The sequence below is a fragment of the Belonocnema kinseyi genome, chromosome 5, assembly GCF_010883055.1.
Source record: "Belonocnema kinseyi isolate 2016_QV_RU_SX_M_011 chromosome 5, B_treatae_v1, whole genome shotgun sequence".
Lineage (NCBI taxonomy): Eukaryota > Metazoa > Arthropoda > Insecta > Hymenoptera > Cynipidae > Belonocnema > Belonocnema kinseyi.
Genome location: NC_046661.1, coordinates 33,788,443 through 33,793,706, shown reverse-complemented (window position 1 = coordinate 33,793,706; position 5,264 = coordinate 33,788,443). Strand labels below are relative to the sequence as shown.

General features: G+C 32.3%; 1 protein-coding gene across 3 annotated transcripts in view; it reads right to left on the bottom strand.

Annotated features, from left to right (window-relative positions):
- Positions 1-5,264, bottom strand: part of LOC117173019 (60S ribosomal protein L31) — a 15,908-nt gene that overhangs the window by 9,062 nt on the left and 1,582 nt on the right. The gene's annotated exons all lie outside the window — the stretch shown is intronic.

Below are 5,264 nucleotides of genomic sequence, written 5' to 3'. Positions count from 1 at the left end.
TGCCTTTCCGATAATCTGGAAATTATTTATGAAATAAACTTTTTTGATTGCCTGCAAACAAGGTTAGTTCCGGGAGATTAGTTACTATGTTTATTTGTAAGTGCAAAGTTTTCGTCCAAAAATATTGTGTAGCACGTTGTTATCAATATCACAATTTTTTTAATAAAAAAACACAAAAAAAGTCTGTGGGGACGTCCGTTAGCATGTTCGATATCATTTCCCAGATTTTGAAGGCAAAATATTTCTTATCCTAGGAAAAAAACCGGGGGAATCTAACACTGAAAAAATCGATACTATTTCCTAAGCGCTATGCAAATTAATCGAATTTTGCTAAATTAAAACTTTTTTTAATTAACCCACAAAAAAAGTGAATGGGGACGTCTGTTAGCATGTTCGATATCATTTCCCAAATTTTTAAGACAAAATATTTATTATTGTAGAAAAAAACTCGGGGGAATCTAAAACTGGTAAAATCGACAATTTTTTAAAGTATCACATGCCCTTTAGTTTTGTCTCTGGCTTATTATACGCGTACTCCCAGAATACTTGAAAATCTGGTACCTCTAGTTTCCGTAGCTCGGAAAGTAATCATAGGATCATGTAATGCCACGGGAAACTTTTTTTCGGCATGCCGAGAACATTATTTTCTGAAAGTTCCAGCCAATTTGACGGAGACGGATTTTCCATTGGTTAATTTAAATTGAGTGAAGAGTAAGAAAAGCTTATGAAAAATTGAAATTCAAGTTTAACACCGGCTGAAGGGAGTGCAGGTGTGCTTTTTTGCTCATGATTTGCGCCCATGATTTACGCATGCGTCCACCTAATATCGTCCTATTAGAGGGAGCATCCGATAAGTCCGCAATTCCTGAAATTCGCCGCCCCTGTAGCCCCGAAGTTGGTAAGTTATCGGACTTATACTGTATAAAAAAGGTATTCGCTAATAACAGGCAAATTTTGGCTTTTAGCGGAACGTATTTTTGTAAAAAATGTATTGTTGATAAGACCGTGAATAAAAAATGGCTCATTGTAGAAGAAAATATCATGAGTGAAAATTTTTATTTTGTGACAGATTAATAAAAAAAATTTAGAAAAATTCTATTTTCTTAATTCACCATTTTTGTTAATAGCAATAGTTATAAACAATAAGATGCAGGTATCGAAAATGTTATCTAAGATAATTATATTTTTTACGGTCAAATTAACGTAAAAAAGGTAATCTCTAATAACTTGAAAATTGTGGGTTTTAGGGGAGCGCAAATTTATATAAAATCGATTGTTTATAAGGCTGTGAATAAATAATAGCTCGTCGTACGAGAAAATATGACGAGTGAAAAGTTAAATCATATGTCAAAAGTTTATTTTAAAAAATGTAAGTTAACTCTGGTTATTGAGGGTAATTATTTATATCAATTGTTTTAAACAATTCATAAAACGAAATTATTATCAACAAATTATGTTATTAATCTAGATAAAGGTTTCACAACAGTTTGAAGCAATATTATGACACGGCTTAATCTGCGTGATTGTTTATTAATAAATGAGAAGGGCTTAAATGATTCTCTTTTTAAAATAGCAACTTTTTAACAACAATTTAAGGAGAGAAGTTTTTATTTGATCGGAATATTTCTTTTTCCTCTCAAGAGACCTATCCTCGATATAGACCAGGGATGGCCATGGACAACATGCAGCGCTTCGTCTGTCTCGCTTTTCTCCACTTCTGTTCCCTTTCTTCGAGCGCTTCTCCGAGCTTCCACCTTCCTCCTCCCATCCTCACGGTCTTGCCCGGAACCACGTCCAGACAGCTACTCGCTTTTAACGCGTACGTTTATAAATTTAAATTACGGAAATAAATGCCTACCACTCAAGTAATAACAATTCTATGAAAGTATATCGCGTATGTAATTGTTCGACATTTTAATGCTCAATCTATTTAACGTAAAATGTTTGAAACCAACAAATAAGAATGATAATATTCAATTCAATTATGTGTGATTGCCAAAAAGTTGACCATGTTAGACAATGAGTGGTATGTCGCGCTGCAAGCTGGGCTTGGTCAAGTCGGACGCCCGCGTCCGACTTGCCAAAGATGAAGTTTTTTTGTTGCTCAGCCATGCTAAAAATGATTTTATAATTTTGTTGTTGAGAATAAATAATTAAATTATTTTTAAAAATTGTTTAAAAAAAAATTGAACTAAATTTCGAAAACCTACACAAGAGATTCGTAATCAGGTGCCTTTTTTCCCCTTTTGAAAAAGAGTATCTCGGGGAGCTATTAGTGCATACAGGAGTATTAGTGGCTACCGGATTATAACAGTGGTCGGCACGCTCTTGACTAAGGCAGAGTACCCTGACCGGTCTGCCAGACGACCTACTTTCTGTCCAGGGACCTGCGAGCTTGGACAGACCATCAGTGTTTTGAAAGTAATATATTTGGAATCTACGTATTTTTCCGATTCCAAAGACATGTAAATTGTCTATAAAAGTTGAGAATTTGAGAAGTATGTAGTATTAAATTGAATATTATGCTGAAGTTTTTTGATATTGAACTCCATTAAATACAGTGAAACCCTTCAATAGCGGAGCGGGCTATAATGAGTCTGTTCCCACCCACCATAAGCCCAAAAATCGGCGCTATAGTAGAGTTTCACTGTATTTAACTTTTCTAGGCAAGTAATATATAATTGGAATCAAAAAAATTCGTAAATGCTGATCATGCTATTTTCAAATCGCTAGTTAAAAAAATACGTTTTTAAAGTTCTTTACTTTGACATGCCTGTAGACAAAAAACTCTCACTGGAGTAAGCTCATTTACACTGAGGCTCATGAATAGACCGAAAAGTGATCATACCTGAAAAGTAAGCAAAATGTTATCCGACCACTAAATTATAGGGAATTATTGAGAGATGAAGCTATAGGGCACCAAAATTGCGTGAGCTGTTCATCCAAGAAAGAAGATACAAATTTGGTTTTAATCATTTTTAGGTGGTACGACTAAACTTTTTTTTAATCGTAAAAATAAGGTAAAAAAAAAGTGGAACGTGTCGAAAACTGAAGGTCTTCTTCGTTATCCTGCCATTTGTGATAAAAATTCAAAAAGTGAGCGCATTTAAAAAAATTTTTAGACCACATTTTTCAAGGTTCAAAAATTCTCTGTACGGTTATTCGTAGTACTTGAGAAGATGAGAATTTTCTACCAATTACTTTTTTCGATAAAAAAGAAGTAATTTTTGAAGATCCTAAAAGATTACCATTAAAACTTTTTAGTTTTTTCAAACAATTGAAAATTCTAATTTAGACGGCACAAAAATAATCAAAAATTCCATTTTGCCGTCAAACTACGAAAGATACGACAAGATGAATGCATGAAAATAGTGCTCCCAAAAAATATACATACATTGGTTATTGTTAACATTTTGATAGGACGCCTAGTTTTTGTTTTATTTGTAAAAAAACAGCTTTAAAAGTAGAAAAATCCAATTTTTAGACAAACGACAGAAGCTACGAAAAAAAAGAGGCAAAAGTTGTTCGCTCAAAAACTTGTGCATTCAAAAAAGATCTACAAAGTTATAATAACACAAAGTAATAAAAAGACAAGCTACAATAACATTTTAACTAATTACATTTTTGTCTAGATTTTATCTACAAATTTTCTTCGAGCCACTTTCCGGTATGATGCGTATTTTTCGTTTAAATCGTAACAAATAACATTGGAAATAAACCAATTAGATTTATGCAAAAGCGACACAAGTTGCAATTATTATTACATATTATGAATTATAATAATATAAATTTATTAATATGATAGACTTTTAATGGTCTTTGAGAATAAAAAATTAATGCAAAACAAGGAGCAAGTATTAAAGTTCACATGTTAAACAAAATCTTGTAAGAAGAACGAAATACCTGATGAGAATGTGTTCGTTAAAGCCGAAGGAGCTTTAACAAAAGAGAACTCACAATCACTAAATTAGAGTTGTCGATTTGTTGACTTTTAGTTTTAACAGGCCTGCGCGCAAATGTATGGGAAACACAAAGACCGAACGCGCAACGAGAATGTGCTAACGAAGCGGGCAGATTTTTATTTTTATTATCATCAAATCACAATAAAAAAACATTTGTAAAATACTATCAATAACGTTTCGGCACTCACACAGCGCCCATGTCAAGGCAAGCCAAATTCTAGCAGGCAGAAAAGCAACGAAATCACGATGCTCTCTCCCTGACACCCGAGAATCAAGTGAGGGCAAAGATATTGTGCTACAATTCAGAAATAAAAAAACAGGAGTAAGGGGATTTGGTTGGTTGACTTTTCATTTTTCTTTCCTCCTTTTTACTTTTGTCCAAAACAAGAAGTCTTTTCTTTTATCAGGAAAATTTCGATCTTTTTTCAAATTCCAATAGGAACATTTTATGGTGATTGTCAAAATTTAATCGTTGGATTCTTGGTTTTATTTTCAGGAATATGGGGCAGAATACATGAAGTGTTCCCACCAAATGTTTCTTTTTATGATCGGAATGAAACTTGGCTGGATCTAGTCCTACTGGACCTTACATTAATCCATCAAACCATAGGCTCATTTATCAACCCGTCGTAAATATACAGAAGCCTAAAGTTTTCACTTTTTTACGCGTTTCTTCACCTTCACGTTAGCGATACTTCTTTTAGGATACTCCGATTGGACTTTTATTTTAGTTTTTTTAGAATGCTCTTTTAATATACTTTTAAGACTATTATAACAATATATACATTTTTAATTTATTTAAATTTTTTGTTGAAAATATAAGTTTATTAAAAAAAAATTTTTAATTCTATTTAAAAAAATAGCTGTTTTTATACTCTTTGAAATCATGTAGAATATAAAGTGGACCGGAAATGTCTTCTTGGTCAAATTTAGATTTTTACGCTCGAGGGTACCATGCTCAACTTCCGCAGCGCTCAAGCACGAATACTGTCAGTTCTAATATGTCTTAAAATTATATTTAACTTTGTGAAGATGATTATCTGTGCTGAAATATATAAATAACGTTACATATTTTATCTCACACGTTTTAGATCATTCATAATGAGTTTAAAAGTTTAAATTTGACCAAGAAACCATTTCCGGCCCACTTTTTATTCTACATGATTTCGAAAAGTATAAAGAAAGCTATTTTTTGACATAGAAATTTAAAAAAAAATATTTTCCAAAAATCCATTTGAATTTTGATTTTCAAACAAAAAAATTAATCAATAATTTTAAGACAATTTTACTAGCAAATGTTTA